Here is a 14,879-nt window from a genome sequence, read left to right as displayed (position 1 = left end):
TGACTTGGGGGTGATTTTCAATAACATTGGACACAAGACAAGTTAAGGACCTTGGTTACCCACTGTCCTCCATGGGCTGCCTATATGAGGTGGTACATGGGTGCTTACCTGTCTGTAAGCACTTGGTGCTCTTACCTGGCGCATGGGTGCTTACCTTCAGACCTAGGAGCCTCCTGGTGAGGAGCAACTGTGAGAGGTATGAGTAGCCCACAGGTTTTTAATCCTGGGGTCCCCCACCCCTAACCCATTGTCAGTGCCCAGGACAGTCACACCACCCTTTTGCAAGCTATGTGCTGTATGTCAGGTAATCCTGGTCATGGCCATTCTTGTCCCCTCCCCGAGCTTTCTGGACTATAGTACTGCAAAGGCAGTGGCCCCTTGTTATCAAAGCCGTTTCTTGCCTTTAACCAATGTGGTGACATTCTGCTGTCCTGGGTTGGTCTTAAGCCCTGTGGGACAAGAGATAGATACGGCTTACCTGAATGCGACTGCCCTTCTTGCTCTGTCCAGGGCCCCTCATCTATCCTCACCAATGGTAACTGGTATGTGGAAGGCAGGGCTGTGATCAACATTAAAAAGGTCACATTCTAGTAGTGCAGTGATGAAGGCTTAGTTTAAGAGAAGACATGGTTGGAAGATGTGTTGTTCTATGTTAGTGCCCTAAATCCCATAAATAAATGCTATAAACTTCTAAATGATGATTTAACATGACTATGGAACAGAATAATTGTTTACATTTCCCTGCATCCTCTGGCTAAGACTTGCATTTGTGGTCATCATCCACAAAGCACATTAACAACGTTTGAGAGTCATTGGAAACCATTATTCAAGGGAGTACAATGGATGTTGCTTTGAGTGATGATGTAATCAGAATTCAACAAATGACATTGGGGAACTGCAGAGGCCAGGAGATCTATACTGTTTCAATTTTAAAGGTTCCAAAGAGCCATAGCATTGTGAATAATAATAGCGTTGCTACATTTTCCTTGTAGCGGGATATATGAAATTCGCCAGGAATGATATCTTTGACAATAAATAACACAAAGAAGTAGATCCTGGAAACTAGGAGACGTTTTCGTGTGCATTGATTGGATAATAAACATCTGTGTCAGTACCTTTTTCTTGCCCTGAATTTTTACCAGTAAATCACTACACCTCACGTGGGCTCATGATTTTTGTAATTACTTTTATAATCAAATTGTTGCTATTGATGGGTCCCATCTGCACACCCCCAAGTATTTCTGCAGGGCCTTGTATACCCTAGGGGCTGTGCTGGACAGAAGATAGTGTTAACAAAGCATACACCTTTATATCTCTTTTCCATTCAAGAGATTCCCAACTGGAATCTCTTGGCCCCAACTTCAAATTTCCAGACAAAGGCTCTGGCTTTGCTAGCTTGGTCCCATCAGCCATGTCAGGTGGTCAAGGGCATGATGTGGTGTGCAACCGAGACGTCTAGGAGGAAAAGGGAAAAAGGATAGCACCCGGAGAAAAGAAAAACCAGTTGGTTCTTGTATTAGTTTTCTAGTGCTATGTAACAAATGACCACAAACTTAGCAGCTTAAAACAACCTATTTTATTATCTCTCAGTATTTGTCAGTCAGAGGTCTGAGCCTAGGGTCTCTGCTTAGGGTCTCACCAGACAAGGATTAAGTTATCCACTGGGCGCACATTCTGTCTGAGGCTCAGAGTCACCTTCCAAGCTCATTCAGGTTGTTGACAGAATTCAGTGCCTTGCAGCTACAGAGTCTCATTTTCTTGCCGGATGTCAGCCAGGGCCAGCTCCTAGAGACTGCCCTTCGGTCCTAATCATATGACCCTCTTACAACATGGAGTTTATTTCTCCATAGCCTGCAAGAGAATTTCTCACAGTCTATTCCTGCTGCTGCCGCTGCTACCACCAGTACTGTTATTATTACTTGCTATGGCTACCACTACCACTACTGTAGTCTTATAGAATGTAATATGATCACTGGAGAAATGAATCCATCACCTTTGCTATATAACATAACCGGATCAAAGGAGTGGCATCCCATCATATTCACAGGTCCTGCCTGCATTCGTGGGGGGAGTATAATACATGTATGCCAGGAGGAAGAATCTTGGGAGCCATCTTGAAATTCTGCCCACCATGGCTCTTAAATAGGCAAATACTCCAAGAGAGGGCCAGTACCATTGTCTCCATCTTAAAGCCCTGAGAAATCTTTAAACTGACCATCCTCCTTCTTCTTCTCAACATTCCTTAAAGAACAACATAGTTTATAACAGTGCTTTGGACGTGTGTGAATATTCATAGACCTTCAAGTCTCATGTACCCCAAAAATACATCTCTGGGAGTAATTTGTCACACAGATCTCTTTATCTACAATTCAATGACGAGTTATTAAACATTGTTTACTTAGTACACTTACAATTTGACATTCTTAGAAATTCAGTGGATTAAATGTGAGTATACATACACGCACGCACGCACCCTGCACACTTCACAAATCCCCTACGACTTAAATTCTCCTTTCGTTCTGTGCAAACCATTAATAGGGAATTTTTGCCAGCTGGTGTTTCAGAGTTCTTTATAAATTAATTATTGTATTTACTAGCCATGTGGGAGTGGAGAAGTCTAATTGGGTCAAGGAGGCTGGCCCTGCTGGAGACTGAAAGGCAAAGCATGTATAAGGTGTCACTTGCAAATCTAGTGCAGTGCTTTTTTTGAACACATGTTTAAAAAAAAAAAAGTGAACAATACTGAAATTACATGCAAATTTATGGGAAGATCACATCATAGTTAGAATAAACATGTATTGAAATTTGCCATCAATCTATGGCAAAGATAAAATATTTTAGCTGACATGGGACCTCACAGGTGTTCATGTCACAGGAGGAATGGGCTGCTTAATGTTAAGAGCACATTCATTGGGCGCCTGGGTGGCTCAGTTGGTTAAGCGACTGCCTCCGGCTCAGGTCATGATCCTGGAGTCCCGGGATCGAGTCCCACATCGGGCTCCCTGCTCAGCAGGGAGTCTGCTTCTCCCTCTCACCCTCCTCCGTCTCATGCTCTCTGTCTCTCATTCTCTCGCAAATAAATAAAAAAAAAAAAATCTAAAAAAAAAAAAAAAAAAGAGCACATTCATTCACTCATTCTCTCATTCACTCAAGGGGACAGGGCTAGATATTACAGCAACAAAGAGGACAGTGTCACAGCCTGATGCTCACAGAGTGCTGGACAATATGGATGTGTAAAGAGATAGAACAAAGCGTCATAAGTGTAGTATAGGCATAATTAGAGAATATTGTGGGCATCCCTGGGTGGAACAACTCTCCCAGTTCACAAGTGGGGAAAGGAAATCCATCAGGGATAGTTCATTGCAAGTAAAGAAACCAAATCTGGTTAAACTTGACCTTTCAGTGCTAGGACAAGAAGGAGCAAGCCAGGCACGTGGGGTGTAAAACTTAAAGAGGTAGTCTCACAGCTGCTGGGCCTGGAGGTGACATCTGAGAGTGAGTGTTTCCTTAAATTTTGGGGGTAGACAGCTGCTCACTGCACTCTTGGTCCTGTTTTGTTCTTCAGTCTTACCAACTTAGTCAAAACTTTTTTTTTTTTCCCTAGTTTTCTGTCCAATGAAAAACATTTGAGAAACTCATTCACACTGATGTAAATAACTAAAATCAATTTAAAGTACACATTCTTTTATCTTTTTTTAAGATTTTATTTATTTATTTATTTGAGAGAGAGAGTGCACCAGCGGGGGGATTCTGCAAGCCTGGAGCCCTCCCAAGATCATGACTTGAGCTGAAATCGAGAGTTGGATGCTAAACTGACTGAGCTATCCAGGCACCCCAAAGTACACATTCTTTTAAAAGAACTTTCAGCTTAGCAGAAATCATCAAGCCCTTAAACATGGCGGAAAACCTCAAATGTTGAGAGGGCCAGACAGTAGCAGGAATGAATGATGCAGGCCTGTGTAAGACGTTGGGCAATGAGGGAGATTGTAATAGGCTATTCAGAGACCTTCAAATTCAACCTAAAAATAGATACCGTTTTGGCCAAACAAAAAGTACCTGCTGGATTATTAGATCAGTAGAATAGTTGTTTGTATTCCCTGTCTTGGGTTAAAAAAATTCAGTTGCTATGTCAGAATTTCTGTGGGCAAATTGTGTAAGGGCATGACGAGAATTGGAGGGAGAATGGGGTTTTCTTTCTCTAATTAAACTTTCCTTGTGAGGCCTTATTAAACATTTCTTTGGCCTAGTTATTCCCACTTTCTGCTGTCACAGCTTATTGTCTTGCCTGTATTCCATGAATCACAAGACATAACTGGAAAGTTTTTCACAGCTAGAAACTAGAGAGAAATACATAATGTTTAGGAAAAAGAAAAGTTGCAGTGTCACTAGAACTCTTAAGAGTCTCTTGTCTAGACAGAAGTAGTATAGGAGACAAGAGTAGTCAAAGTTCATATATGTCCAGAGTACTTTCCTGTTACCTCCTGGTGCTTCTGAGGGGACTGTCAATCATGGTGCTCCCCTTAACCCCAAGGACAGGTTGGGATTCTTGTCCCAAGCTGTCCAATTGCAATACCCAGGCTCTTGAAAGGGAGAAAGGAGCAAAGCAGCCAGCCTGTGATCCATTCACTTCCTTTATTAGAGGGACACCACTAGGGGAAAGAAAAGAAGAAAAGTGACATGGTCTAATCTTGTCAACTGGACGTGAGGCAAATAGAATAATGATTTTAGACAGGAGGAGGAGGCTTTGTCTACAGAATGCCCTTAGCAGGATCTCCCTTCGTAAAAATTGCTTTCAGTAAATAAACGTGGAATCTATTGATTTCTGGGACATGGCTTCCTGGGACCATGTCATATAAGCTGCACAACTCTTGGAGGTATAACATGAAGATGGTTCATAAATAACATGCCCCCTATTCTGTGAGGTGATAATCTGCAAAACCTCACACAGAAACTTCATCTATTGTTCTGGGCTGGTGGATAGAAAGGACCTTGCGAAAATGTCCCAGAACTTTCTCTGCTTTGTCTTTGTCTCTTGATTTCCTGTACTCTTGAAATTTTTAGTAAAGCTTGATGCTAGGAACTATCTCTAATTTTTGTGAGTCTGATTTGATAATCCAGTCCTGTGTGTTAGCTCCACTGGCCTTGGTACTTGGTTGAAGAAGAGGAATATGTGAACCAGAAAAGACCAACCAGAATATTCCCTAGGATTCGTTTAGGAACATTGGGTGAGGAACATTCTCTCTCCATTGGGGTTCCTAAACTGGTAAATGTGGATGTGAGACACATTGAGAGAGAGTCCACCCACAAAGAACAAGTCAAGCAGACACAATAAGAGCTGATGGATGGAGAGAATTAGAGAGAGAGAGAGAGAGGAGAAGTAAGGGAGGAGAAGAGAGAGTGAATTCTGAATATAGCATTTGAATCCCAGAATTTTGTCCAGTCTGAAGCCATGTCTATCCCCTGGACTTCCTCCATAACCAAGTCAACACATTCTCTTTGTGCTTAAGCTAGATTGTGCTGGGTTTCTGCCACTTGCAACTAAGAATTCTGACTAATATCATAGCTGGAATTTGGTATGGAAGACCTGAGCTCAGGAGCAGACAAGCCGTCCAGGAAAGAGTAGTTCTAGAGATACAAATCAGATGAGGAACAAAGAAAATCCATATCATAAAGCTATTTAGAACTTCTGCCTCTGGTTCACGCATAAACATTATTGAAAGATTAAATAAGATTACGACTATTATAACAATATCTTTAACCGTTCTATCCTAAGCAGTGTGGAGGCAAGCCTTTCTGTCTTCCTTTTCTTTTGCCAGCTGTACCCTGTGACCTCTTTTGGGGCTATGTGACCAAGTAAGACAGTGTTTTGCAGCTTTGGCTTTGGCTTAGAAAGGAGAGCTCCATTTTAGAAATTGTCCCTTTATGTTGTAATTACCTATTTGTTTTTTTCATCCCAATTCCTCATAGGTAGGAGACAAGTCTTATTTATTTCTTCCATCTCAGCACCTGGAGTGCAGTTAGTATTCAATATTTGTAGAACAAGCGAAGAGAGGAGTTTTGTTTTTGCCATCACTGAAACTCTGCACAAGCCTGACCAATGGGAAATTTCACAGGCCTGATTCCTTCCTATTCCCTACCAAATGTGCATAATTCTATTACTCGGTATGCAACCAACTGTTAGACTGCGATGAATGCTATCCTAGTTAAGGCATGTCGCTAACATTTGCAGTGAGCAAGGAAGGACTGCTTTAAGTTGTTCCACAGTTTAGAGTAGTGGTTAAAATCATGGGCTTTGGGAACTAGAATTCCTGCTCTTCTGTGGGCTCGCTGTGTAACCTCAGTCAAAGTGCTACATCAAAATACATCGGACTGTTGTTGTCAATATTAAATAAGTGCTTGACAGTAAATGCATAATACAGAGCAAGTGTTAATAGCTATTATTGGGATATAGTTAGATTAATTAAAAGTTACCATGTGTACCAAACCTGTATTACCCACTTAAAAAAACAAAATAATGATATAACTCATTTAACATTAAAGTGCACTCATAGGCTCTTAAGTAGTGTAATGTTGGGGTTAATGGTAGAGGCATTGAAACCAGTTCGCCTGGGTTCAGATCTTAGCACTACAACATATTATTTGTGCGATCTTGGGCAAGTGACTTAACTTCTCTGAGTAATCTCTGATAAAATTAAAATAATGATAGTATCTGCTTGATAATTGAGGATTATCTGAGGATTAATTGAGGAAATGCCTCTATAGTAATAAACACAATGCCAGAAAAATAGCAAGCAGGCAATGAATATTAGCTCTTATTATTGCTCTGAGCCTCAATCACTTCCAATGGTAAAAATGAGGATAAAGATATCTACCTCACCAGGCTGATATGTGGATAAAATGTGATAGTTCCAGTGAAAATGTCTAGTAAATAGTATGTATTTCATAAATGCCAGTTTTCCATTTTTATGATTCAGGAGACAACTCAGAATTTTACAATGCCTTAAGGTTATCAGTATAAATATCAATTGGATTTCTACGTGTGTGGTTATAGGACAGAGAGGATTAGGTAAAATTTGATCAGTGACACATACTATATGTTGTTTATTGAATAAATATCAGACCATTCAGTGGGCTTATTAGCTGTTCTTTCTTATTAAAGAAGATTGTGCCAGGAATACCCCATTTTTGTATATTTGTTTGATTCAGGTCACAGATAAATGGCGGTTTACTCTATTCAGAGAAAGATAGAGAAGTAGGCTGGTATTTCAAGTTTCTTGCAGTGAACATGGTGCACAATCCGCTAGAACTGAAGGAGAATGTTATTAATCAAAGGGTGCACAAGGAGGCAAAGGACTTCATTATGCTGTTTTGCTCCCACAACTTGCACCTGGAGCTTTTTAATGAATGTGCCCTTTGGAGACAGGTGGCACTCTGCAAAGTGTAAACCTCTCTAAACCTCTTCTTGTCTCAAACTGACACGTCTTCATGGCACTGTGAATAATCAATCTATGCCTTAAATGATGTGAAAGGCTTTGGTAGGAGTATAATTAGTTGAAACAATTTTTTTCTTGGTGTTTAGGAGTACACATGGCTAGAACAAGGGAAAGAAAGAATGTTAAGAAGCAGCTGGAGAAAAGAAATCTTGTATTCATTGAAAAAGGCAAGCCTGTAAATGATGATATTGTGTACTGGGTGAACAAGCACAGTAGATGGCAGTTTAGTAACACCCAATATCATTTTGTCACGTTGAGAAGTCATCTTTTTAAAGAATATGTAGGAAAATATGTATCTTATGTTTTATATATTTATTGTCATCTTTTTTTGGAAAAGTTCTGCATGCGAGCTCTGCTGGCTTAGAGAGACAGAGATGTTATAAACTAGTCAAATAGCACAGAATATAAAAGGGACATTGGGGTGCTCTGGGATTTTTACACCACATTTTATTAACATCTCATTCATTTTGAAGCATATAAAGACTTTTTTAAAAATATATATATATTTGAAGCAATAAAGCACTTGGGAATTACTCTCAAATAAAATAACACCACAACCAACAACTGATCCCTAAGAAAAACTGGCTATACTTTTAGCATTTCATGGTTGGTTCTTTGTTAGTTAAAGTATTTAGCAAACTAAGAGGTGTGGAAAGGGAGCAGGGACAGAGGATATTAAGAAGAGAAGGTAAAATTTCTAAGAATTTTTGGACGTGAAAATGAGAAGAAAAAAGAACCCAACTTTTCCTGAGTTACAAACTTAAGATTGCATCACTTGTCACATGAAATTCACCAAAAGTCCAGGCATTAAAAAAATTCTGATCCCAGAACAGAAAGCTGACAGTTCTTCCTACAATGGAATCAGACCATTACACACGCTCTATTGGTTTAATTGAGCATACATTATATCCTTCAGCAAGAAATCTTCTGCCATGGTACCCTATTTTCTTGGGCACCAGGGCTTGACAGATTTCTCACACAAGTAAGCAGTTGAGAGTGATACAATTTTGACATGAAATGTGCTTATACTTTGAAAGCCATTAAACAAGGCTTTTTTGCTTATAATTTTCTAATAAAATAAAGGGCTTTCTGTGGAAAGCAGTTTTAAAAACACATCATAACATTTTAAGTGTGTAGGTCTTGCAACGTTTGTTCTAATTTTCTAGTGACAGACACAGAATAGTAAGATTTCCCTAACAGATGCTTAGTGCTGGGTACTCACATGTCACTCAAACTGACAAGGTTTTAGGAAAAAAACACTTTCATCACTATGTTACCAGTTTGAAAAATTAACTGCACTTAATTGCACATAATTCAATTTTGCTTAATTGAAAAGTGTAAACTTCACAAAATATAATTTATTAAAGTTAACATGATAGAATTAATTGGAAATATACCCTAAACAACCCACTAGATCCTATTCTACAAATTTATCTGTCCCAGACAAGATTCTAATCCTACATGCCTGGAGAAAAGCATTAGGTTAGCTTACAATAGGATCATAGAATTTTGGAGCTGGGAGAGAGACTGTGAGATCATCTATTTCAAATTAATGCCTCCTTTTAAAGATTACACATATATATATATATATATATATCTGAAGGATTTGAATTTAATTAATAATAAAATAAGGTATAGCAAGCACCATTCAGGTTGTGAATGAGATGAACATAGTTTCTTCATTCATCCATTCATTCATTCATTCATTCTCTCGACAGATATTCATTGAGCATCTCACATAGCTGGTATATTCCAGGAATTATGCTAGAGACGGGTAAAGCGAGAATGAATATTTCACTCTTTCTGCCTCTGAGGAGGAACTCAGAGGATAGCTGGGAAGGTAGACAAATAAATTAATGACTGTATTATAGTGTGATAAAGGCTATGACAGGTTTGTATTCAGTCATGTGGAGAAAATGACGAGGGAGAAATCTATGTCACTTAGGAGTTTTTCAAAAACAACAGACAGGAAGTCACATTTGAGCTGGAGCAGGAATTCTCAAAGGAGAAGTGGGGGCTGAGGATCTAGGAGAGAAACCAGATATGAAGGCAGAAGAAGTATGTTTGGAGAGTGAGTGTGTGAAATGTAAGGAATGGTGGGGAGTGATATAGAGTCAGACTTGGAAAGTTAATTCAAGGAAAGACTACAAATATCAGACTCTAAAGAGTTTGGCATTACTTTTGTAGGAAATAGGGCATAATTGAAAAAAATGTGAAAGTGAAGACAAGGATATCATCTGATTTATATTTTTGAAAAGCTATCAACAACTAGGTTAATCATAGACGGGTTGAAGTATTTTTTGGTGCAGTGGAAGGGACGATGGACAAAGGTGGATATTAAGATATGTTTTAGAAACTGACTGAACTTGGTGGTCAGTTGCTTGGGAGAGACAGGTGCCAAGGGAAAGGGAAAAGTGGATGGCTGCAAGAGGTCTAGTTGGCATGATTAGTTTTGAGGGCTTGGACAGGCACTTATTTAATCTTCTTCACAAGCTTTTGAAGATTATAACAGAGGAGAAAAACCAAAGTTTGGAAAATTTAAGTAATTTGAAAAGGTTACCACATAGGTAGTAACTTATGAAAACCAGGTTTGAGCACATTCTGTTCGACTAATTCCAGAACCCAAACTCTTAATCACTGTGCTGTTTCTTTCTGTACTAAGTGGGCAGTGACACCATTTACTGGGCTGGGAAATACAAGCAAAAAAGTTATGGGGCATCTGGACTGGCTCAGTCGGTTAAGCGTCAGGCCCTTGATTTTGGCTCAGGTCATGATCTCAGGGTCTTGAGATCGAGCCCCACATCAGGCTCTACGCTCAGCAGGAAGTCTGTGTGAGTTTTCCCTCTCCCTCTGCCCCCACCACATACGCTCTCATGCATGAACACGCACGCTCTCTCTCTCTCAAAAATAAATAAATCTTTTTTTAAAAAGTTTTGAATAGAAGATAATAAGTTTGACCTTTAACGTCTTGAGTTTAAATGACCAAACAGTGGAAATATTCCTAAGAGGATTGTAAATAACTGTCCTGAAGCTCATGAAAGATGTGGAGTCAGAAAGTTCAGATTTAGGGGATATCAGTGAATAAGTGATGGTTGAAGCCATAAGGGTAACTCGATGGCCCAAAGAGTAGGCATAGGGAAGAGGATTGAGCAGAAAGCTTACAGTGGCACTGGAACAAAAAGAGTCAGGGGAAGGAGACTGAGAAGGAGCATTCAAATGGCTTAAAGGGAAACCAGCATAATAAAACTTCCACACAAGTCTGTGAGGTAGAGACTTAGTTTTCTCCCTTGAGCATACATTAGAAAGAAGTTTGGATCATCATCTTCTTAATTGTTCATTATTGCATTAAGAGCATTCTTACATCTGTGAAAAACTGTCACTCTTAGTCTCTTTTCTGAAGGTTCACAATCTCTTCCCACTCAGGGTCACCATTTTCTACTCCACACAAATTCCCATCATCAAACTAGACCATGAATCCACATCTTTGATGATGATGGATTTGCCCACTCTCACCTCAGTTTCTAGACTGTGCTTGAGCTAACTTCACCTCCAACATGTTTCCCTATTGTTCCAGGAACTGCTCTGCATGTGAAATATTTAACCATGAAATTCCAATGACTGAGCATAATGTCCTCCTCTCTTCTTCCCACTAACTCAATTCAGATTCAACTTAGTTCACATCACTCAGTTATTGAGTATCTATCATATGTTGTGTGCTAGGATTTAGGAGATATAGATATATATATCTTTGAATATATATGTATTTACATATATATATATGTTTCTATCTATCTCCATTTATATCTGTATCTGTATCTATAGATCTTAGCACGGAGACATTGTCCTTAATCTCAAGAATTTCACTTAATAGGAAGGGAGCAGATATATAAACATTTTTTGCAATCTCAGTGTAATAAGTAAAATGCTAGAGGTATATTATAGGAACAGTAGTGTGATATGATGGAAAGTTTGAGCAGTTGTACTTGAGTTGGAAATGGGAGATATATTATTTATCTCTAATTGCATAACTAAACCCCTAAACGTAGAGGCTTAAAATAGCAATGATTTATTAATTCTCACAATTCTGTGGGTTGATTGGGCTCCACCTACGTTCAACTAGTGGTTGGGATTGGTAGGAAGAGCCAAGAAGGTTTTACTCACATGTCTGGGTATAGGTGCTATATGCCAATGCTCTCTCCCTGTGGCCTTTCTTTCCACATGAGATACTTTAGGCACAATAGCCTGAACTTCCTTACAGTATGGTAGTTGGTTACACTGGAACTGGCACAGTGCCAATTCTATAGCACCTTATTGGCCCGCCCAAAATCAAGGGCCTTTTGCGGAAGTAATGGCATGAGTGTTACAGGGATGGGATAAAAATTCAGCAGCCATTTTTTTTTTTTTTAATACAGACAGATTACCACAGGAGACTTTAAAAAGGAAGAGATGCTTGAGATGAGTCTCAAAGGCTGAGAAATTTGGAAATTCGTCAGGTGAGTGGGGATTTAGAAGAGGAGCTCTTCAGGAAAAACAGCAGTGACATGAAGGCAGGAAGCAACATAGTCATTCGGTTACCAGGACATGTGGAATGCCTGTGGGCATTTGTGGGAAGGAATGAGAAATGCACTTGCTAGGCAAGTAAGATTATGGAAAGCCTTGTTATAAGAAGTAAATTGAACTTTATCTGCCAGATAAAGGCTGCAGAATAGCCCTAAAGAGGTTTTATGTCGGGGAGCAGCTGCTCTTTACTCTCATTGATTCTTCTACTTTGCCAGCTTTGTATGTTCTTGATCAATAAGCCTTTGGCTTTCTTTCCTTATTCAAACCAACCTACAACTCATCGTATTCAGTTAAACCTCTCTCTCACCAGCCCAACACTCTCATGACCTTCTTTTCATTCCATTATCCTAAGCCTCAATTCTAGAATAACCTAACCATCTGTTTGTTCTGATCTTAACACCAGGCATTGAATAATACTGGAGCAAATCACACAGCCATGTTGATTGCCTGCCTTATACATTCATGATTTCCAATCTTTGTTGGGGTCTTAATATCCTCTAACAAATCTTTACATACTCTTGCCCATTCCCCATGCTGGTCATTTCTTACCGGTCTTTTTAAGTTTTGCACTTAATGCTGCACTATTTCCCCTTAGCAGATTACCTTGACTATTTCACAGAGGAAATAGCTGTTATAGCTGTGAAAACCTTGCTTCAGACCATCTCTTTGAAGTTCACTTATTCTTTCTCCTGGATCATCCCCTTCCTTTCCTTCCAAATTCCTGTCATCTGCCTGAGACTTATTTTACTTCTTCTTCACCTCTGAATTGGTTTACAGTTCTCACCCATTTTTATCTTCCTTCCTTCCACAGTCATGATTCCTCCTGTCCTTCACCTATGCTCATACCCCAAGCCTTCTACCTCTTGGAAGTTCTTGCTCTAACAATTATGTCCTTTCTCACTTGCTTTTTCAATCTATCTCTTCCCACAACTTTCTCCTCAGCCTAAAACATGGAAAAATCTTCTTCATCCTATCAACATTTTCTTCAGCCTTGCTGCTCCCACAATCAATAATCTCTCAGTGTACCCCCTGCTGAATCTTTCTTATTTCACATTTACTCTTTAGCAGTCTGCAGTTTGACTTGTCTTGATCAAATGTCAAGCAATTTCTAACACATGATATGCATGCAATAAATATGTATTTGTGATCAGTTTCTAATTGCCAATATTATGATCTCTTTTTAGCCCTCATTTTACTTATAGTAAGAGGTAAGGGACAGGTTGCATTTTAAGGTCCTGCCCCTGGCACAGTGGAACTTGCAAACCACACATACAAGTAAGTGGACATAATGACTGAGATTCTGTACTCCACAGATTTCTTACAAAATTGATGTTATTCTATTTGCATTTTGGTTTGTTGGAGCCTGTGTTGTGTGAATTGGTAAATGTATTGAATATTACCATTACTGGTACTTCATATATATATATAATATACAAAGATTATATACTATACTATATTATATTATATAAAAATTATTATTCTTTTTTAAAAGATTTTATTAATTTGACAGAGAGAGAGAGAAAGAGCACAAGCAGGGGGAGTGGCAGGCAGAGGGAGAAGCAGGCTCCCTGCTGAGCAGAGAGCCCCATGCGGGGCCTGATCCCAGGACCCTGAGATCATGACCTGAGATGAAGGCAGATGTTTAACCGACTAAGCCACCCAGGCGCCCCCCAAATTATAATTCTTATTACATCTGTCTTGAAGTGCAGTGCCCATTTAACACATGATAATCACAGATTTTTAGAGCAACAAAATTTTCTCATATGCTAGACAGATTTAGGAAGACAGGAATCACGGTTTCCTAGCACATAATAGATAATCAATATATTTTTATGGAATGAATGGATGAATGTTTCTTATATGTAACCCAGCCAAAATTTTCTAAATGAACATAGACTGCATTTCTGATATTTCAAATTAAAAATTCCATCCACTGTCAAGGCTCAGAGTGTTCACACATTCTAAAAGACTGTTATGCTATTGTTATTGAAAGAAGAAAAAAAAACTCCACCATTTAGTACAGCAATTCACAGGTAAATTTTGTTTGTTTTCTCTGGAAATTTCATCTGTTACAGTGTTGTTTTAGATGCAGTCTTTCCATAGAAACACACATAAACTCATGAGGAGTTTGAACTTAAACTACTGCTATAAAACTAGGTAGTTACTGGCCTTCAATTCATCTGACTTTTATCTTATGTAATGTGAGCTCTTTTAATGGCATCAAGCAAGAGAAACTAGAATAGCATCCCGTGAACTGCATACCTTTGGGACCATCCTGTATAATGTTGACATTCAGTCTCAACCAGCCTGACAATAAAATGATCCATTTATCCAACACAAGCAAGCAAAGGAGGAGATACTGCATCTTTTCACTCTACCTCCCACTCCCAGAGCCAGTCCCATGCTTCCTTTGGGCTAAACACACACACATAAAGCACTTCATCAACAATGTTTCATGTTTTCTGTTAAATTGGATTTACTCTTCTTACATGAATTTTCCCCTAGATACTTTCTCCAAATAGAACAGAAAGTATTTGAAGTGAACTAAAACTTTTTAATAATAAACTTTGTGGTTATAAAACCCTAGGACTAGGAAACACTTATAAATACATAAAAATGAACAGCTTTACCATTATATAGACAAGACTACTGAGGAGCTTAGGAAAAATCACTAGGTGCTTGAAAAAGAAAGATGTATTAGCCTAAATCTTAAAAATCAAACTTTTTAAAGGGGCAGTATTGTCTAATTGGGAGCTTTTATAAATTTCTGGGGAGTCTACTCCATAAAGTCATTGCTTTAAGCACCAGGAGTATTGAGTAAATTTT

Source organism: Phoca vitulina, unplaced genomic scaffold, assembly GCF_004348235.1.
Source record: "Phoca vitulina isolate PV1807 unplaced genomic scaffold, GSC_HSeal_1.0 scaffold2, whole genome shotgun sequence".
Classification (NCBI taxonomy): Eukaryota; Metazoa; Chordata; class Mammalia; order Carnivora; family Phocidae; genus Phoca; species Phoca vitulina.
Note: the sequence above shows the minus strand (reverse complement) of the source record.